We start from the raw sequence: 23,626 nt of genomic DNA on the forward strand, positions 1-23,626 counted from the left end.
TTTAACAAAAGAACCACTGAAGAAAAGGGTACCAAGGAATGCGATTCATATAATTTAGGAATAGAGGATGATCCCAAGATGATAAGGATTGAAAAAGCATGTAGTTTATAGGAAAGAAAAGACACGCTCAAATTGGTCATAGAATATAAGGACATCATCACCTAGAGTTATGAAAAACTAAAGGCATATGATCCTCATTTTATTACACATGATATTCCACTTAAAATTGAGGCCAAACCTTTCTGACAAAGGAAAAGACTCGTCCATCCTATTCTTGAGCCTCTGATGATGAAGGAAGTCAAGAAATTGCTAGATGCAAAAATTATTTTCCCTATGCATCACTCTACATGGGTGGCTAATTTAGTTCATGTACAAAAAAAGATCAGAAAGATTTGACTTTGTATAGATTTTTGCAATTTGAACTTGGCATCTTAGAAGGAAAATTACCGATTACCTTCACTAGATGGTCTTACAAATTGTGAATGGTTTGAAAATGATGTCTTTCTTGGATGGATATTCAGGCTATAATCAAGTAATGGTAGAAGAAGAAGATAGCCTAAAGAATACCTTTACGACCAAATGGGGAACCTTCACCTACAATAGAATTCCATTTGCATTGATTAATGTAGGGGCTACATTTCAATGGGCCATGGATGAAGCATTTAAGGGATTGATTAATAGATGTATAGTTATCTATATAGATGACTTGATTGTCTTTTCAAAGGATCAAACTAAGCACATTATCGATCTAAGTCAAGTGTTCAATAGGTATTGTAAATATGGCATATCTCTTAATCCCACGAAGTGTTCATTTGAGGTTACTAAAGGAAAGCTCCTAGGGCATGTCATCTTTGAGGCTGGTGTCTCTATTGATCCTAATATAGTTGAAGCCATTTTGAAGTTATCACCCCCTAATAGCTGGAAGGAGCTCAAGTATTTCTTTGGGAAGATAAATTTTGTGTGAAAATTCATAAGGGAGTTTGTAGAGATTGTTTGTCCTCTTAATGATTTTCTCAAGAAGGAAGCTAACATAGAATGGGTTCTAGAGCTCAAAAATCATTCAAGGATATTAAGGTAGCCATTTCCATGGCCCCAGTAATTGTAAGTCTTGATTATAGCCTTCCCTTAAAGATATATTCCTTGACTTCAGACCATTCATGTGTAGGGATCTTGACCTAGAAGAAGGAGAAGGAAGATGAAAGACCTATTACTGTTATTAGTTTCCCACTCAAAAATGCTAAGTTAAATTATTCAAACCTCAATAAATAGTCTTTTGCTTTGGTTAAAGCGGTGAAGAAGTTCTGCCATTACATATTAAGGAGTAAGGTGTATGTTATCGTATCGAACCTAGTGTTGAAGACATTGTTGATGCAAAATGAACTTGGCAAAAGGTGAGGTAAATGGATGGTGATACTTCAAGAGTTTGACCTAGAGATCCAGCCTATGAAATTAGTCAATGGTCAAGGGTTGTCAAGAATGATAGCTAATAACCAGATTGGTGATGAAAATAAATTTAAGTTTGAGAAAGAAATAGATATTGACAATCAAAGGAAAATGATAGTATCCCAAATTCACATTGGCCATGGTATAGTAACAGATGTATGGTATTAGGATATTGTTTACTATCTCCTACAGAATCGATGCCATAGTTGGATGAATTATTCATAATGTAGAGGACATAAAATGAAATGCAAGTCTTATATGTTGCAAGACAACAAGTTATACAAAAGAAACTATGAAGGGATCTACTTGAAATGCTTAGAACGTGAGGAAGCAAAGGAAGCCCTAGAACAATTTCATGACAAATATGGTATAGGGCATGGTTCAGTAGAAGCAATGACTCACATGATTGTGAGATTGGTTTATTTTTGGCCCACAATATTCAAGGATATTTTTGACCACATGTGACCTTATCATGTTTGCCAAATTAGTGCTAACAGAGAAAGACACCTGACAATGCTACTACAACCTGTATGCAAATTCTACCCCTTCACAAAGTGGGGCCTAGATTTCATTGGTCCAATTAATTCACCATCATCAATTAGACCTACCTACATTCTTACAACCAGTAATTATTGTACGAGATGGATAGAAGTAGAAACTTTCAAAAATTGTACTAGTAAGGTAGTAATAGATTTCTTGGAGGAACACATTGTTACTAGATTTGGGATGCCATTAGCTATACTATTCAATAATGGATTAGCTTTTGCATTAGTATTCTTGACCCAATGGTCTTTTGAGAATCAGGTCATCATCAAGTTCTCTTCAAATTATTACTCACAAGGGAATGGGGTAGCAAAATCTATGAACAAGAACTTGATCATAGTAATAAGAGGATTGTTGAAGGAGACTCCTAAGGATTGGCATACACAACTCAAATATGCCCTATGGATAGATCAAGTGAGGGTCAAAAATGCTTTAGGGACTTCTCTGTATTTTCTTGTCTATGGACAAGAGCCAATGTTCCCACTTATCCTCAAGATTCCTATTTTGAAAGTCATGAGTGGGTATGCTGAAGATGCTAACAAAGTAAAAATTAGATTGATGAATCTTTTAGAGATGGATGAGAAATGGATAGCTGCATTGGAGCACATGGCTAAACATCAAGTTTTCATGAAGAGATTGTTCGACAAGAGAGCCATGATGAAATCCTTTAGGATTTCTAACCTTGTTCTACTTTGGGATAAGGTGAAGAAAAATTGGACAGCCATACCAATTTTTAACACTTGTGGATAGGTCCTTATTGGATCACATAAATTCTTGGAGAAAACACTTTTAGGCTTAGTTCCTTATAGGGAGAATTTTTTCCCTTTCTAGTAAATGGGAAAGTTTTGAAACATTATTTTGAGGCATAAAAGAACCCATATATATATATATATATATATATATATATATCTATAAAACAAAAAAATAAAAATAAAAATTATTAGTTAGATTCTATTTTTGCAAATTTTTAGATTTTTTTCTACAAGTGTGTTTGCTTTTAGTTGTGTGTGTTGGAGTTTTGAAAAACTACTAAACAACATAATGCTCAATACCAAAATGACATCACTCATACAATCTAAGGACTAGCCAATTCCTATTAACAATTATATGTGCAAACCATTTGGATCCAACTTCAACAAAACCAAGGGTGGTTTTTTGCTCTTTTGGCTCTACAAAACTAGGGTGGGTATACCTAGGGATGATTCAAGACTGGGAAACACTTGTATGCGAATTATTTTAGTTTCATTCTGATTCTCATCTCACATCCTCAAATACATGCATAATTCTTGACATTTTGATAAATACATCCCATATAACAGATCTGGCCAAAAATCTTCTATAGATCTACATGAATTCTCAACAACAATGGCTAACTAAAGCTAAAACATTCCATGCAAATAAGTATAGGCCAACTTTGAAAATCTTCAATAAATAAAAGTAAAATTGATCATAATTGTACATTTGAGAACCATTTATGACACATTTCTCTTTTAGCTAAATCAATTTGACCAGTGCCTAATCCATTGGGATTTAGAGTATCCTAAAAATCCTTAGATCTAATTTGTTGCCTTACAAGAAATATTATCAGCAATTCTTATCAGAATTCATCATTCAAAAATCCTTTCCATTACTACAACAACCTTATCAAATTCATCAAAGCTTTTACTTAATCCATTAAACTAATAGCAGTGATGAATAGATATACAACCTATCTAGATTGCATTCAATTACACAAGCCTTTACTCATACAATGCGAAGATAACCAAGTAATAAGAGGAGACAAAGTTCAGAAAGAACTAATATGGAGATAGCTCATAATTTGTATTCATTTTCCTTGAAAATTTTATACATTTATAGTAAATTTAGAATTACCTTAGGAAGAATAATAGGGGTCATTCTATTATTCATGTGTTCTCACCAACTAATAGAGTAAATACATCATAAACCTACTCTAAACATTGGACCAAAAAAATACTAAGTATATCACTTAGAAACAATAGAATTTAGACTTTTTTAGAGATAGGGAGGAGCTAGATTTAGTTTTTGGGAGAAAGATCTTCAGTAACATAAAGGAAAAAAATTTTGTGAGGAAGGGGGGAGATTTTGAGATAGGAGGCAGGAAAAAGGAGAAGGTTAAATACAGAGTGAGGAAAAGACAGGAAGCCAAGTGGCTCCTCCCGCCTAAAGGCTGGCATAAAGCCAACATCGACAAAGCCTCCAAGGGCAACCCTGTATCCTCGAGTAGTGGAGGTGTGATAAGGAATGAAAATGGAGATAGTATTGTAGATTTTTCTCTCCCACAAGGATTCCAAAAAAATCATTTTGCGGAAGCCAACACCGAGTGCAATGTAGTAAAATTGGCTTTTGAAATTGGGGTTACCAATTTATGGCTCGAAAGGGACTCAAATAACATTATAAAGTGCATCAATGACAACTCAAATCCATCATGGATGATTTCAAATCTTATTGATGAGACTCATTTGACCCTCACCAAATTTAATAGAATCCACATCACTCATACTTTTTGAGAAGCAAGCTCCATTGCCAATAGGTTTACGAACATAGGGGTCGACATAGTCCAAAAAAAGACTTGGCTTCCTAGAACTTGTTTGTTGGCAGACGTTAAAATTTTGATTGACTTGGATAAAATCCAAGGAAGTACAGAGAAAATCAAGCTATAATTATGAATATGAAGGTTTTAAGAAATAAGGGTACTTTTCAAGATGGAAGCATGGGAAATCGTAAATGCAGTGTTCCATTATTGATTAATCGACACACTTTGTGGGTTGTTTTTCACAATCACTTCTGGGGCAATAGCAGGGTTATTTTTCTTTGTTCATTGCTAACTCTCGAAGCTCCATTTTAGTCATAGAGTGAAGAGCACATGAGTAAAGAGGGTGTGCAATGTGCAAAAATGGTAGGTGAGAGATCTAGAAAGGAGCCAGTGGGAGATTTTGAGAAATGGAGAAGTAGGCCAAAAGTGTGGGAAAAACTTCAAGAGGGTGGGGTTACCAATTATATCATGAAGCTACATGGATTTGATTAGGATGTGACTAAAAGTATGGTGGGGTCCTGGAAGGATGGCAGGGTGAAGGTGTATGGTGTCTACTTTAGGATTACGGAGGAGGTGATTGCGACTATCACTGAAATCCCTATTGAGGGATTTAAATTCTTCAGGGATAAGAAGCTCTTGGCCAATGTGGTTAGGGACTTTATGGAGAGTGAGAAGGAATTGAAGGCGCTGAAAAAGATTGACACCTACTATGTCCTCGACTCCATGAAGAAGCAGTGGAGGTATGTTCTGAAAGTTGTTATCGAGTACATTACTTTGGACCCTAGGTTTGATAGAGCTTATACCCACCACTTTGTTATTATGAATCATTTCTGACATAATGCCAAAATTTCCTTTCCATATTATTTGCTAACCTCCATGAGCAAGGCAGTGGACAACTTAAAAAAGAAGCCCACCACAAACCCGGCTCTGCACGAGGGGCTGCTATTGCTTATCCATAAGCACTTCAAGGCTCAAACTATAAGCATCACTCCCCCTTAGGTAGTAAATGTGGATTCTGGTAGTTCTAGTTACTCCTCAAATCCTCAGCTTTGAGAAAGGAGGGATGTCTTCATCGGGGAAAGTAGTGACTTACCAAGCTATAAAATCACCCTCCCCCATAACCCCTAGTAGAGAAAGCCCTAGGGATCTCGGGCAGAAGCCTCCTGAGAAGGCTGAGGAGGGAGACAATGATGATGAGGAGGAGCCAAAGTCTAAGGAGGTGGTTAAGGAGATGCAAGAGGAAATTAAGGACTAAAGCGGAAGGAAGAAATGCAAGAGGGAGAGTTTGGAGGAAGTGCGCTCTTAGTTTGAGGAAGTGTCCATGCTGCCCCTTTCTCCTATCCATCTCCAACCTGAGGAGCAAAAAGAGGAGAAATTTGGGTATGCAGAAGGGGAAGTGTAGACCAATGATATTAGGAAATCTTGGATAAACTTCAATGTGAAGAATTCAAAGATGGGTATCTTCAGGGAGCCCATGAATCCCCAAATCCTCATAGAAAATCAAGAAGAATAGCGGCTGGAAGAAATCATTGACCTGAGGATTGTTGCTATTTCAGATAGAGCTAGGGAGATAGGGATGAACCTCCTAAATAATGCTCATAATAGTATGATTGACAATTTTAGATCAATCAAATGGCTTTTCCATGAGCTAGAGGAGGTCAAAGAGCAGGTGAAACATTTTGAGGAAACAAGGAAAGGGATGGATGCTAATAGGAGGACAGATTCAACTGACAGGCTTTGTCTGGCAGAAAAAAGGATACATAACTTGGAGAATTACAATCACAACCTAGCAAATCAGATGTTCTCTTTGTTAAGTTCCATTAACAATAATATCATTTCTCTTATTGGCTGGATCAAAGACAAAGAAATGCAAGATGATGAGGAAGGAAAAGATAGGGATGAAGCTAGAATAGAGGATGACTTTGCAAAGGAAAACATCATTCCTGATTAGGACCAGGGGAACCAAAGAGCACAATAGTTGGAAGCAGAGCAGAATCAACTAGCCTTCGAGGCTACTTAGGTTATGTAAGAGCTCAAGCAAAAGAACGAGGAATAACTCTTGCCTGTTCTTTTGTTTCTCATTTTTTTTTGGCTTTTTGTTTTGGCTTTAGGCCGTGGTTTTGCTTGTCTTTTTTCTTGGTCTTTTCTCAAAACTCTACTTTTTGGCTGGGCTTTATGATTATTATTAGCTTTTGAACTTATACTTTTTTGGCTAGGCTTTCATGCTTATTATCAGCATTTTATGTTTTAACTATTGGGTTTCAAGATCCCTATAAAACTTGTTTATCTAATAAAAAATAATAGAATTTGGATCCTTTCTCTAGCCCTGGAATCTCACTTATATAGTGTGAGATGCAACAAGCTTGAGGCTTAAGAGAAAATGACAGGTGTCCTTTACAAGAAATATTTACAAACACTATCACAAAATAGCAAAAATGTGGGTAACAAAAGATGTCCAAATCAAAACATTCTTTTTAGCAGGTTAGCTTCTGTCACATCTTTTAACACTACTAAGTTTGCTGCTATTTTGATCCCTCTTTGCATAAAATAGCCAAATTAGCCAACAATGAAGCTTGTTCTGATGATGGAAAACTAATCTCCACTTGTGGGCTTTCACTATCTTTACCCTGTATGGTGGGAGTAACTTCTACCTTTGTCTTTTCTTCACTTGTATCAGCATCCTATGGGCCCGGGCGTGTAACTGAAGGTGACTAATTATTCTTGTCTTCTTCTTCTAGTTGGGCTTGTGTAGTGATGGTGTCAATGATTTGGATCTCTTCACCCTGCACCTCATCACTGTTAGTTTCATCTTCATCAAACTATTCCCCAAGAGCTATTTCTACCATGCACTGGTCAAAAAATGTGTCATCTGGCCAATTGAATAAATAAATATCCCTCTACCTTTTTAGCACATACTCAGCTTCATTATTAATAGCAGCAAATTCTTGTTTTAAAGAATCAAAGAATATTTGGGCCTTTACCATTTCTTCTGTTGTGGTAGCCCACCATGCATGCCCTATTTAATTTATGACTTGATTCATTCTTAAACAGAATAAATCATTAAGTTCCTTTTCCCATTTATCTTTGTTTTTTAAATTTTTTTTCTTATCTAGGGCATGAGGAAACAAACTAAATTTTTGGCTCTTGTACTTGTTCAAGTAGCCTATTATTATTCTTTGTAAATGAATCCTTTTATTGTCAAAATCAGCAAGATTAGAAACAATGTCAAAGGTTTTTTCAATTTGATCATAAGAACCCCTTATGATAGAGAAACACAAAATTGTCATTGCTTTCTTCCTCCTTACCCATTTATTCACAAAAGGCTTTAGAGCCTCATCATTGGCTTTCAAATCCTCCCAGATGCTAATCACCCTAGCCAACTGATCATGAATTAGTGGCCATTCAACTTTGTCCCCCAAATATGTAAGAGCTTTTCTTAGTTTATCTTCATATTTGGACTCCAATTCTATATGTAAGGTCCATAGTTTACCTTTTTCTTCTTCAAAATCATCGGCAGTGTAGTACTGTGGCCTTTGGGGTGTATTTGGTATTTCTATGAGGGGGGTGGATTTGAAGGGTTTACTTGGGGGGTGAGGGTATGTTATTCTTGGCCTAGTGGATTTTCTCAATAGCTTGTTCTCAAGCTCAATTCTCTTTTTTACCTCTTTATTGTAGGCATTGTCCACTATTTCATAATTTTTTTGCAACTTAGTCATCTCCTTTTCTTCCCTTTATATAGTAGCCAAGGCAAATTAAGAATAATCCACATTCATGTGGGTTGCTTGTACATGTGAGGTACCAGCAACTCTCCTCAAAATGATACTCCTTGTTAATCCTGAATCAGGCTATGATGGAGCTCTAGATCCTCTTCTTAATGACCACATAACAAGAGTAACTTAGTCATTACTAAACACAATTTCCACAAACTCTTTTGTATTTGGATCTTGCAATCCCAAATAATTTGACACAGAATTAAAAATCAAGGCATCAACAATGTCCCAGTTGGGCAATAATAAAATGTTTGTAGCCTTTACCATCTATCTCCCCTCTTCAAGGGTTATATTCTAGAACTATTGTCATGATACTAAATTTTTTGACTAGCTTGCTCCAAAATAGGGTCTAATTCCCTTCTCCTGAAATCTGCTATAGTTAACTCAAAACTTGGCACTAGAGGCTCCTCAAGGTTCCCTTCATCAATCTCTACCTGGGTAACAAAAACTCCCCCTTGTGATCCAATTTGTTCAATTTTCTCATCAGTGAGCTACTCCTCATCAATTCTCATTGGGGTTTGGGAAGGTAAGTAACTTTCGTCATGTGATTCCCCTTCCCTTATTATCTTTCTTCTCTTAGGAGAAGGTTCAGGTGACCTTTCTTCAAAAGTAGCACTAGTAGATTCAACTATCTATTTTGCTTTATTCACAAAGGGCCTTTGATTCTGAATGATAGTATATCCTGACCTCTTTGCACAACTAGTGGGCCTACCCCTATATTGGCAGTGAAACCCAATCTTCTCATTATTCCCCTAGCTTTATCTGGAAAAGAATAAATGAAATGTTTCTTTTTCTCATTCATTACCTCCATTACTTCAGGGAATATACTCATAAGCTTATTTATTCTATATGGAATAGTTACAACATTACTAATAGGGCTGTAATCTTTGTTAAAACAATTAATAAAATCCAAAACATTTGAATAAAATCTCCATTTTTCTTTCTTTGTTTGTTGCTCTTGCAAAGAGTAATGATTCCTTATTACATCTTCAGAGAAATAGAGTTCATGCTCAACTGGATGAAGCTTGATCCTATGCATAAGGGATGAATTAAAGAAACCTTCTACATCACAAAAATGAGAGTGAGATACTACCATTTTATACTGCTCCAAAAATTTGTAGAGGAAGACCCACCCTTGGTTATTACAAATTGGTGGGCTACTAAGCAAGTGGGAAAAATTGATCCTGTTCCCCTTTTGTGAAAAAAGGCTTCTTCTACTCCTCCCAACTACCACAAAAACTTAGGTACTCCTACCTTTGAGGGCACTTGGTAAGGTAGTACATGGGGTGTTCCTTTGAATCCATAAATTTTGATAATAGTTGAAACTGAATACGGGATAATATCTCGCAAATTATGTGAAACTTTTAGATTATGGGGTTTGTCCATAGGCCTAATGAGGTGCATTAGTGCCTTAGAAATTCTGGAATTGTCACTCAATATGAGGCATCCCAATTTGGAGGAAAAGTGCCTGTCAAATCTAACAAAACTAGCATTTTATGCTTCTCCAGTCATATCTACACTCCATAATTGAACTGGCAGTGCTTCCCTATCTTGTTCTCTATTCAAAACCATTTCTTTTCCAAAGTATGCAGCCCCCTTAAATAGAAACATGTGCATCAAAAATAAATATTGGCCCTAAACCTTCTCCACCTTTCCCTTAGCAATCCCCACCAATCCACTGTGAATCTCATCAACTAGGTAAGAAGAAAAATAAAAAATTATTTCCACACCAAATGAGGAGATTTGAGTGATCATATACATGAAGCTCATAGGGATAAAATCTTCTTCACCCTCTCAAAAAACTCTACACAGGGTCTTGTGTATCTCTACTGCCCTGGCATTGGAGCATGCTTTCTTGAAAGTTTCTTTAGAGGATGATGTTATTGTTGGTAGGGTTCCAATTCTACCAATGTGTGCCTTTAGTGCACCTTTTCCAACTAAATCCTTCTTTGACAAATATTCTTTTTCTAAATCTATCAAATCAATGGGCACATGATACCTAGTCAGAGGTCCCAAACAGAAAACTTCCCTAATCTCTTCTAGACTAGTGGTGATTAGAATTTCACCATCTACTCTTCTCACTACCCTAATGGCTTGATCATAACTTTTCGACACGACCTCAAGGAGGTCATAATCCATAAACACACTGGGAACAACTAGCTTTCCCAGGTTGAAATTCCATGTATTGGCATGTGGGGCATACAATTTCCTTTCTACAAACCATTTCTTAAACAAATTTAAACTGGTTTGCGAAGTTTGAGCATCTTGGACCAAATTACCCTTGTCATATAATCCATCAGCTATCCTCAACCTAAGGTTTAATGAGGTCAACTTTTTACTTGCACTGTCTCTACAGTAGACTCAGGTAGCAACTCAAGCAAGTCATCATGTACATTTCTATCCAAATAATTTACTTGACCTAAAAATCCCTTCTTCGGAGGCATTTTTTATTATGCTTTATAGAACTAAAACACCTATAGAGATTACAGTAGGACTACTTACTTGAATTCTATCCTTGTTTTCCTCTGTATTCCTGCAATTTTTCCACAAACAAACTACTTCACAAACTTGCCAAACTCCAGAACGATTTTCTTCAGTAATTGCTTTTGCTCAGGAATAGCTCAAAATATTTGTTTTTGTAAGATGAAACTGATAAAATCTTCTGTATTATACTCTATTTTTCCTCACATGCGAAGCTTTCATGTCTAATTAATACATAGAGTGGCACCACGTTCTACATTTAAATTTGTGTTGTCACTCTTTTAAAATCCTACGATCATGGGATATGGGGAAAAACAACTTGGCATTGCACTTGACAAGTTGGCCAATCGATCCAATGAAAATTGGCCATGTACAAGCTCCTTCCTTGATGGTACTTCTGTTTGGACCCATTGGTAACTGAGGACACATCTCAATAGGTTGCTACTTTACTATACATAAAGAACGAGCACCTTGCCATAGCAAAGTAGTGATAACCATCAATTTGATCTTGATCTTGTGGATGATATATTATTGTACTACTTAGACAAATAGTGGTGGGCCCGTTGTCACTACCTCGCTATACGTATCATCTGAGAAAATTTTCATGTTGAGATAACGATAGTCGTTGATATGAGATTAAATCAAAGGTGCAAAAATTGCATCAAGTACCCTTAAGAGTGGTGGGTCCCACACTCGCTATGTCATATGGATTAAACAACTTGCAACTTTCCATAGTGAGGTAGCAAGAACTATTGATTTCACTTTGATCTGATGATTAAGATCTCTTGTACATTTTATGAATGGGGCGTGGGTCTTGGGTATTGATGACATAGGAAATTTTGCACTGCTGGCATCCAATAGGACCTTACTTTAGTCCTAGTCACCATCCACATTACTTAAGGTCCCACTGGCTGTTGATTTCACTTTGCCTCACTACTTCACTAATTGCGAGATGTCAAATTTTTTTGATAGCAAGGTAGTGAGCTCTGAAAACTTTAATAAAACTCGGCACCGTGAAAATCAAATAACCCATCGAATCACCATCGCTCTTACTAACTGCTTCTGACAATAGTAGTTATTGCTTGTCATGCCACTTGGACAAACCATGGCTACCGAGAATTTTAGAGGCCACCATGTCTTTGATTTTACGACACCTCCCTACTTCACTAATGGTAAGATGTTTTTTTTTTTTTGATAGCAAGGTAGCGAGGCATCGGAAAGACCCTCATTCTGGTGCCAATTTCTGACTGCTTCTATAGTGTCTCTTTTCCTATTTTGACAGTACTTGCAATGTGTTTGTGACTGAAAATTCAGCAAGAAAACAAATCTTTGACTATTATATCTTCATTTTTTGGTCCCATTTTATAAACTTTCTGCCACTCACTACCTCTCTATACATAAAAAGTGCTCAAGTTCTTATAGCAAGGAAACGACAATGGTAGATTTATTTAGATTAGATGGTGAGGAACCTGAGAGATAAGGTAACTTGAGGGCACAAAAAATAAAAAGGAAACAAAATACTCTCTCAAATTGAATTTTCAAATATTTTGCACTTGAAAATTTATGAATCTAATGAAGCATAGGGTTTTCACAAAAATTTTCAAAGGCTAACAAAAGGATGACTTAGCTAGAAACCCTACTCACCATTAATGGATACAATTTGAATTTTCTATTCCTAGATAAAGGAATTTTATCATGCAAAAATTCAGACCAACAGTTGCTCTATCTGGGGCATTGAATCATCTAGATTCAAATGAGGATTCAAAATTTCTTGGAGAAGCAAACCACACACATGAGCTTTAAAATGAAAACTTAGAGAGAGCAAGAATACACAACAGAAGAATATACATGGACTGTATAGAAAAGAAAAAGATTACAAAAAATGTACAAGGAAACCTAGACTACTATTCATGGAGAAAATAAGTATTTTTCAAGAAAAATACCTCTTCAAGAACTATCCATGAACTGGTAGTTCAAGAATATTGTCTGACACATCTTTCAGTACATAAGAATCCTCACCCCAAGTATTTTCAATTAGATAATGGCCTAACCAGATAGGATCAAATTTTCCATATTTTCCTTTATCTTCTATCCTAAAATTCCACATAAGGACCAAATCACTTTCAAATTTCTTGCTCAGTATCCTCTTATCATAGAGTGCTTTAACCTATAGTTGCAGCTTTTTGTTTCTGATTGATGCTTCTTTCTTGGTCTCAGTTAGCCCAACAAGTTCATCCAATCTTTCTTGCATATAATCAATGACATCTTCATCATATATTTGAATGTAGTTATACAAACCTATCAGGTTGTTCTGGGGCATTCTTTCTTGAATTCCATACACCATATCAAATGGAGCTACACCAATGGCTTTCTTCAAAGTTACCCTGTTAGCCCATATTGCTAACTATAACTTGGAATCCCATGCTTTCTTGTTATCATCCAAGGTTCTCTTAATAATATTTAACATGCTCTTATTTTTGGATTCAACTTGTCCATTTCCTTGTGGATGATAAGGAGAACAGGGTGATCTTGTTATTCCATATTTATCACAAAATTTGATGAATTCTTCAGACTTGAAGCACATTGCATTGTCTATTACAATTTTCTGAGGACAACCAAATTTGGAAATAATATTATTCAGTAGGAAATTGTTGACAACTTTACTTGTTGCATTTCTTGTGGGGATAGCTTCTACCCACTTTTTAAAGTAGTTAGTAGCCACTAGAATCCAATAATAGCTAGTGCTAGACTTGGGGGAAATCTCTCCTATCAAATCCATACCCTATTGTTGAAAGAGTGCTTGGACCTCCACTAGCTTCAATGGAGTATTACTTGAGAACTTTAGTTTTCCAAAAACCTCTGACAAGGGTCACATTTCTTAATCATAATTTGAGCATCCTTGAAAAGAGACGGCCACCAAAATCCAACCCTCATGACTTTATGTGTAGTAGTCTTGGCCATATAGTGTCCTCCACACACTCCAGCATGCATTTCATTTAAGACTTCTTTTGCCTTTTCTTGATCAATACACTTCAACAACACTCCCTCAAAATTTCTCCACCAAAAACTACCTTGGAAAATTATGTATCTAATGGCTTGTAATTTAGTAATCCTCTTTTAATTTTTAGGCAAATGGAGAGGAGCTTCCATGTGTTGTAGGTAATATATGACATTAGTGTACCAATCACAATGATCCATGTCACATAAGTTAGATCTAAGGTCATCAACTACCATAGTTATCTAATTGGCATCCAAATTAGATTCAGCCATGAGTTTAGCCAAACCTTGACCTCTTACCAACTTAGTTATTTGTATTTCAATATTAAATTCTTGGATCCTATTGATCCATCTACACCTTCTGCCTGATACTTCTTGCTGAGAAAATATGTCCTTCACAGCTGCACTGAGTACAAAGGCAATAACAATAGCGCCTGCTAGGTAGCATCTAAAAGCCTTTACAACCTTTACTAAAGCATATACCTATTTTTCATTTATCTCATATTTCAGTACAGCAGGCTACAATCACTTACTGAAAAAAGCAGTGGGTTGTTCATATCCTTCTTAATTTTTCTAGAACAAGACTGCAACTATAGTGTGAAAGGATGCAAAAGAAAAAATATGCGTAGGCATTGAATCATCTGGGGTTTTGAGGACTGGAGCATTTTTTATTGCAATTTTAATATCCTAGAATTCTTGTGAAGGCTCACCATTCCAATCTATAGTGGCCCCCTTCTTGAGCATCTTTGAGATAGATCTACTAATTTCAGCAAAATTGGTAACAAACCTTCTAAGGAAATTAACTTGGCCAAAGAAGGATTGAATTCCTTTTACATTCTTTGGCTTGGGGACTTTATCAATAGCTACTACTCTCTCAAGAACTATTTTCACCCCATCTTTAGACACTATATGTCCTAGTAATCTACCTTCGGTTCCCCCAAAAGTACATTTCTTTGGGTTCAAGGATACTCCATATTCTAGAGCTTTGACAAAAAATTTCTCCAAATGTCTGCAATGATCCTCAGCCTTCTCAGAATATGTTGTAAGATCATCCTGGTATACAACCATAAATTTTTCAATATAATCATGAAATTCGACGTCCATAGCTCTTTGGAAAGTAGCTCCTGCATTAATCAAGCGAAATGGAATCCTTACATATACATATGTTCCCCATGGGGTTGTGAAGGTTGTCTTAAATTTTTCATTCTCTTTTACCAGAACTTGATTGTACCTAGAGAAACCATCCATCTTGGACATTAATTCAGAACTAGTTACTTGTTGTAACATGGCTTCCATATTTGGGTATCAATAATTGTCCTTCAAGGATGCAATATTCAAATTCCTGAAATCCACACATAATCTTATGTCTCCATTTTTCTTTTTGAACAAAATTTGAAAACTAGGTGGAATGTCTAATTGGTTTGATTATCCCCTCATCCCTTAGTTTCATCAACTCTTCTTGCATTTTGGGAGCTAGGGTAGGGTTTACTGGTCTTTGTTTCTATCTGAAAGGTTTTGCATTATCCTTTAGTGGTATGAAATGTTGGAAAAAATCTTCCCTATAAGCCGTAAGGTCATCATATGACCATGCAAAAACATTTCTATACTTCCTAAGCAAGTCAATTAATGGTTTTTGATTTCAGGAGGCAAATTTTGGCCAATATAAGCCTTTTTCAGAGCCTCATCAGTACCAAGGTTTATCTCTTCTAATTCCTGAGGCTTAGGGTCCTTAACTCCTGGTTTGACTCTATCCTGGTTATCAAAAATGCTTTCCAGAACCACTAACCCCTAGGCATCTTGTTGGTTTTCAACTGCATAATCTCCTGACCAAAAATGGTTTCCTTACCATCTATGCTTTCAATTAAATCACTACAATCCATTTCCTAACCATGGTACTTGTCTTCATTCAATAAAAAATTTATAATGTCTTTGTCACCTTCAAAGACTTGCCAATTTTTAATGTTATCAAGTATAGAAGGTCTATTTTTTACCTTAATTTGAGAGATTTCTGCAAATGATATCTCCTTAGGTTTGATTGCTATATTTTCTAGTAAATCTGCCATTTTATTTTGAGTCCTATCTCTCCATGAGATACCAAATGCATCAAAAGATTCTATCTAGTCCAAAATAGTATTTCTATACTGCTTTAACCTCCTGTTCTTGGATGCATAGGTTCCTTTTATTTGGGAGATAAGTAGTTCAGAATCACCTATGACATGCAATTTCTTGATTCCATGATGTGTAGCAACTTTCAATCCTAGCAACAAGGCTTCATACTCTGCTATATTATTTGTGCAAGAAAACTTTAAAGTGAATGAGTATCTAAAAGTATTTTTCTTAGGGAAAAAAAAAACTACCCCTGCCCCTGAACCTTATTTTGAACTTGCCCCATCAAAAAACATTGTCCATAATATTGGTGAGTTCATGCAACATTCAACTTCATGTTCAATTATAGCAAGCATATTCTCAACTTCTTGAATGATCAATTCAGCTCTAAAGGCATTTACACCAGTATCTAAGAAGCAAGTGGCATCTTTGTCAATTTTTTTTTTTTAAATGTGACTAACCCTTGGTTCTCTATTTACCTTGATAGATTTATCCCCGATGTGGAAAGTAGCATAGGTTAAGTCACATTGTAGACTACCCCCCATAGTAGCACTCCATTTTTGAGAAAGAAACATCCCATAGTGTGGAGGTATATCCACTACAAGAACTTATATGGTTAGCTCTACTTCAAGATATGCAGCTAATTTGAACTGTAAAGAATTTATGGTGCCTATGACTAGGACTTTTGTAGCATCCATTCCTCTGCATCTGCCCTGCTTGGTGTCCACTTTCAACCCTAAGGCTTCCATTACTTTGAAAGGCATTATGGTGTTAGAAGCTCCTGAGTCTATCATGCAATTTTTTACAGTCTTGCCTTTTATGATCAGACTAAGGAAAAATGGGTCAATATCTTCTATAAAGGCCACTGAGGAATCATCTAAAAACATTTGGGGAATCTGGGATATGATACGACTATCCTCTACTACTAATGGGGTTTTTGGGATAATAGTTTGTTCTACAACAGTATTATTTTTTCCTATCCCTCCCAACCATGATAAAGCTTTACTTTTATGTTCTTCAATTCTAAGAAGTTCAGACAAAGGCACTTTTGCAGTTATTTGGGACAACATGGATATCATATCAACAGGTTCAACAATAGTGGGTTTTACAAGAATACTTGGAGTTGAAGTCTTTTGAATAGTAGGCACCACTATTTGCTTGATAGTATCCGGTGCTAACTTCTTTCCTTACACAACTAGTTTTGTTGTTTCATTTGTTTGAAATTGAACATTCTTTTTTGGTTCCCACTTCTTAACCTTGTTATCTTTGATCTTAGGCACATCTATATAGATCATTTCACTTTCATCATTCATCTTATGGGTAATGTCTTTGATGAATACATTGGATGGCTTTCTTACATAATTATTTACTATTCTATTTCTCAAATTGTAGTTACTATAGAATTGGAAAATAATTTTTGTTGTAATTCTGCCAATCTCCTCTTTGGAGGGCATTCTTAAGCTTGTGTGACCTACATAAGAAGATGTAACACATACTTATTTGCATCATAACCTTCATCATCTGAAAGCACTTGCTGATGATGTAAATGATAAGTAATTCTCTAATTGGTAATATCATTTTCAAGTTCCTCAGAATTAGAATCTATAAATTCATCACACATGCTCACCATATTGGAACTTATATCATCATGGCTTTTCTCTTCACTTTCTTCTCCAAGTTGCACACCTTGATCTTGGGCAGATGACTAAGCAACAACACAATAATCAAAAGAATGAGGTGATTGATATATAATGCACCATGGTACATCATCATTCATATTTACAGTGTTCCTTTGTAGGGGGTCTGAGGTACCCTTATCCCTCAGATTTTGTGTCTAGTTGGGGATTGGCTTACCATCTCCACTGGGTGGTGTAAGGGTAATTTTGCATTCTAGGTTGTGTATTGAAATTGCTATTATTCACAGGGGTTTTCTCAGCAACGTTTGGCTTATTGAAATTGGTAGGATTCATCTTCTTTAGCAATTCCAACACTTGGCCTAGTGTAGGTTCTTCTGGCTTTTTTCCTATAGGAGTTTTATCACCCTCCCTTTTGTTATTATTCTTAGGATTAAACAGCTTTGGATCATCCCTCGTACCCAATTTTCTAGATGCCTTCCTATTATTTTCTATATTTATTGTAACTTTATAGGAATCCCTTATATTTTTGGGATCCTTATCCCTTAATTGATAAACCATTTTGCTATCAAAAGCATTGAAATACGTTGTGAGACAGAAATCCTCATTTAACCTGATAACTTGAAATAATCAGTAGATACCTTTCTGGAATCCTACATTGAAGTCAAATGCGGACTCATTTGGGTTTTTCTTGATGTTGTTGAATTCATTCAACATGAATCTTGCATTAGTGTTGTCTCCATATTGCTCCTTAAATAATTTCTCCAAGTCACTCCATGAGGTGAAACTGTTATTAGGTAGCCTCCTAAACCAATCCCTTGCATCCTCAGTTAGTGAATGCACAAATAATTTCATTACCATATCTTCATGTTCAACTTCATAATCATTTAACATATCAATGAAAATTCTCAAATGTTCTTCAACAGTAACTGCATTATTCCTAGAAAACTTAACCACTTTTTCTCTTAAATCAAATGATATGGGATGTGGAGCACCAGGGATACTAGGAAATGATATTTGTCTATACTTTTCTAGGTATATAGGTTTCTTCTAGAAAATAGGAACATTTGAGGTACTCACTATACTAGCTTGGTTTGGATGAACCACATTTTGAGTTTGTTGATGTTGGACAAAGGGGACATGGGTGCTAATGGTGGATGATGAGGTAGGGGTAGATTGAGATATTCCCTGAGTTGAGATTATTGGACTACTAGCCGGTGCAGGAGTTATAGAAGCTAGAGCTAGAATGGATAAATTTTTCCATGAGGCTAAAGCATAATTAGTCTTAAGGAACTAGAACTTTCTCCTAGTTTTTGCAGCTTGAGCTTCATTTTCCACCTTCTCAAGTTCTTTTCCAAGATCTTCCTTCTCCTTTCTAGCCTCATCCAGATGTAGATATAATTTTTACATAGAGGGTTGTATGGGTTTTCTTGGTAGAGCTTGAGGTTCATTTATTTAGATTCCTATATTATTACCTTTCCCTTTATCTGAAGCTTTTGCAGTGGGTTCTATAGGGTCCACTTGAATAGGTTTATAGGCTTGGACTTGAGTAATAATTGGTTCTTGCTTTGGATTGAGACATTTTTCTTGTTCTTGAACTTTAGCTCTCAAATTATCTACATCTCCAAATACATCAGTATGGAGAGTTGTGGTATTTTCTTCTAACTTTTTATTCTGCTCCTTCAAGGAAGCCATCCTTCTCAAGAGAGCATCCAAGGTGGCTTGCTCCTTCTCCTTTTCAAGACAAATGTGTTTAGCTTCTTCTTCAAAAATCCATTTCTTCATAACTCCTATCTCAAATTGCACTTCTTTAGACTCTGCAGAAGTAGCCTCTAAATCAGCAGGATCATCTAGATCTATAAGATTGGGCTCCACATATGGGGCTACTTTGGGATTAAAAGGATCATCAAATGAACTGCTAAATCCTAACCTATGGTTCATATCTACTATAAAATCTAGCCTTGATGAAGCAATTCGTATCATGGATAAATCTTTGTCTTGAAAAACTCCGTCACCTAGTAATGGGGTATTGAAAATGCCTCTTAAGAGTCTTGTAGTTTTAGATTCAAAACTAAGTGAAGAAGAATCTCTCCCTAATACTAGTTGATACTTGGAATTGACAGATATACTACCTCTGGGTTTCCAGGTGGGATTTGGATTTGTCCTTTTCTTATTTTGGTTCTTCCTACCACCTTGGGGTAAATTAGTATACATTGTTACATTAGGATTGGCTCTCATGTAAGATCTTGTGTTCTTTCACTTGTTAGCCATATTCACCTTTTGTTAAAATAAGCACTAGCTTCAAAACCTTGACCGAGTCGCTACCTTATTTTTGGGAAAATACACAATGAAAATTATTCTTGACTCGAATGAAACAACAGACAGATAGAAATAGAAATATCTAACACAAATAGACCAATCAATGAGATCATAAGACTGCAACTCTTGCTTGTTAGAGAAGACACTTGGATAGGCTGGATATGTTAGTGTGTAACTATGGCACTTGGGCTATTCTCTCTTTAAATTCTAAAGGTTTGTCACTAAAATATTAACTTATAACCATGGGGAAAATTGAGATAACCTGACACACACATACACAACAAAACCAAAGAAACTATAGTAATTTTCATAGATGTGTTGGACAACTCACCAGTAGAGTCACCATTTTGTTGGATTTTTAAAAAACTACTGAACAACATAATGCTCAATACCAAAATTACATCACTCATACAATCTAGGGACCAACCAATTCCTATTAACAATTATATGTGCAAAGCATTTGGATCCAACTTCAACAAAACCAAGGGTGGTTTTCTGCTCTTTTGGCTCTACAAAACCAGGGTGGGTATACCCAGGGATGATTCAAGACTAGGAAAAACTTGTATGAGAATTATTTTAGTTTCATTCTGATTGTCATATCACATCCTCAAATGCATTCATAATTCTTGACATTTTGATAAATACATCCCATATAACAGATCAGCCCAAAAATCTTCTATAGATTTGCACGAATTCTGAACAACAATGGCTAACTAAAGCTAAAACATTCCATGCAAACAAGTATAGGCCAAATTTGAAAAGATTTAGGAAATAAAAGTAAAATTGATTATAATTTTGCATTTGAGAACCATTTATGACACATTTCTTTTCCAACTGAATCAATTTGACTAGTGCCTAATCCATTGGGATTCAGAGTCTACTAAAAATCCTTATATCTAATTTGTTGCCTTACAACAAATATTATAAATAATTCTTATCAGAATTCATCACTCAAAAATCCTTTCCATTACTACAGCAACCTTATCAAATTCATCAAAGCTTTTACTTAATCCATTGAACTAATAGCAGTGATGAACAAATATACAATCTAACTAGATTTCATTCAATTGCACAAGCCTTTACTCATACAATGTCAAGATAAACAAGTAATCAAGAGGAGACAAAGTTTAGAAGGAACTGATATGGGGACAACTCATAATTTGTATTCATTTTCCTTGAAAATTGTATACATTTATAGTAAACTCAGAATGATCTTAGGAAAAAACATAGGGATCATTCTATTATTCATGCATTCTCAAGAACTAATAGAGAAAATACATCATAAACTTGCTCTAGACATTGGACCAAAAAAAGACTAAGTACATCACTTAGACACAATAGAATTTGGACCCTTTCTCTAGCCCTAGAATCTCACTTATATAGTGTGAGATGCAAGAAGCTTGAAGCTTAAGAGAAAATGACAAGTGTCCTTTACAAGAAATATTTACATACACTTATCAAAAAATGACAAAAATGTGGATAACAGAAGATGTCCAAATTAAAACATTATTTTTGGTGGGTCGGCTTCTGTCACATCTTTTAACACTGCTAAGTTGGATGCTATTCTAATTCCTCTTTGTATGCAATAGCCAAATTAGCCAATGATGAAGCTTGTTTTGATGATGGCACACTAATCTCCACTTGTGGGCTTTTACAATCTTTACCCTATATGGTGGGAGTAACTTCTACCTTTGTCTTTTCTTCATTTGTATCAACATCCTGTGGGAATAGGAGTGCAACTAAAAGTGGCTGATTGTTCTTGTCTTCTTCTTCGAGTTGGGCTTGTGTAGTGATGGTGTCAATGATTTGGATCTCTTCACCTTGCACCTCATCATTGTAAGTTTCATCTTCATCAAACTGTTCCCTAGGAGCTGTTTTTGCCATCCACTTGTCAAAAAGTGTGTCGTCTGGCCAATTTAATAGCAAAATATCCCTCTACCTTTTTAGCACATACTCAGCTTCATTATTAATAGCAAAAAATTCTTGTTTCAAAGAATCAAAGAATATTTGGGTCTTTACCATTTCTTTTTTTGTGGTAGCCCACCATGCATGCCCTATTTCATTTATGACTTGATTCATTCTTAAATAGAATAAATTATCAAGTTCCTTTGCCCATTCATTTTTGTTTTTTAAATTATTTTTCTTATCTAGGGCATGAGGAAACAAACTAAATTTTTGGCTCTTTTACTTGTTCAAGTAGCCTATTATTATTCTCTGTAAATGAATCCTTTTATTGTCAAAATTAGCAAGATCAGAAACAATGTCAAAGGTTTTTTCAATTTGATCATAAGAACCTCTTATGACAGAGAAACACAAAAATATCACTATTTTCTCCCTCCTTACCCATTTATTCACAATAGCCTTTAGAGCCTCATCATTGGCTTTCAAATCCTCCCAGATACTAATCACCCTGGCCAACTAATCATTAATTAGTGGCCATTCAACTTTGTCCCCCAAATATGTGAGAGATTTTCTTAGTTTATCTTCATATTTGGACTCTAATTCTACATGTAAGGCCCACAGTTTACCTTGTTCTTCTTCAAAATCCTTAGCAGTGTAGTAATATGGCCTTTGGGGTGTATTTGGTATTTCTATGAGGGTGGTGGATTTGAAGGTTTCAACTAGGGGGTGAGGGTATGTTATTCTTGGCCTAGTGGATTTTCCCAATAGCTTGTTCTCAAGCTCAATTCTCTTTTTTACCTCTTTATTGTAGGCATCCACCACTATTTCATACTTTCTCTACAGCTTAGTCATCTCCTTTTCTTCCCTTTCTGCGGTAGCCAAGGAAAATTGAGAATAATCCACTTTCATGTGGGCTTCCTATACATGTGAGGTATCAACAACTCTCCTCACAATGATACTCCCTGTTAATCCTGAATCACCAGGCTTTGATGGAGCAGCCCTAGATCCTCTTCTTAAAGACCACATAACAATAGTAGCTAGGTCATTACTGAATGTAGTTCCCAAGAACTCCTTTTTATCTAGATCTTGCAATCCCAAATTATTTGACACATAATTAAAAATCAAGACATCAACAATGTCCCAATTGGAAAATAATAAAATGTTTGCAGGCTTTATCATCTGTCTCCCCTCTTCAGGGGTTATATTCTGGAACTCTTGTATCATTTGTTCCATCATTTGATTTTGAATGGAGGCTTCATCCATTTCTGGATGCTCTGCTTTCATATTTTTACATCTTTCTTCAAAAATGTGCGTGTTTTCCCTCCAAGCAAACTGATGAAAGGCCCTAGGTTTTACAAAACTATAGTCAAACAAAAATTGTTGACTGGCTTGTTCCAAAATAGTGTTTAATTCCCTTCCCCTGAAATATGCTATAGTTAACTCAAAACTTGGCATAGGAGGCTCTTGGGGGTTCCCTTGATCAATCTCTTCCTAGGTAAAAAAATCTCCCCCTTGTGATCCAATTTGTTCAATTTTCTCATCAGTGAGCTACTCCTTGTCAATTCTCATAGGGGTTCGGGAAGGTGAGTAACTTTCAGCATGTGATTCCCCTTCCCTTATTATCTTTCTTCTCTTAGAAGAAGGTTCAAGTGGCCTTTCTTCAAAAGTAGCACTAGTAGATTCAACTATCTACTTTCCTTTATTCACAATGGGCCTTTGATCCTAAATGATAGTATATCCTAACCTCCTTTGCACAACTAGTGGGCCTGCCCCTATATTCGGAGTGAAACCCAATCTCCTCATTATTTCCCTGGCTTTATCTGGAAAGGAATCAATGAAATTTTGCTTCTTCTCATTCATTACCTCCATTATTTCGG

The sequence above is a fragment of the Cupressus sempervirens genome, chromosome 7 (genome assembly GCF_028749045.1).
Source record: "Cupressus sempervirens isolate cs-2001-9-10 chromosome 7, ASM2874904v1, whole genome shotgun sequence".
In the NCBI taxonomy this organism is placed as follows: Eukaryota; Viridiplantae; Streptophyta; class Pinopsida; order Cupressales; family Cupressaceae; genus Cupressus; species Cupressus sempervirens.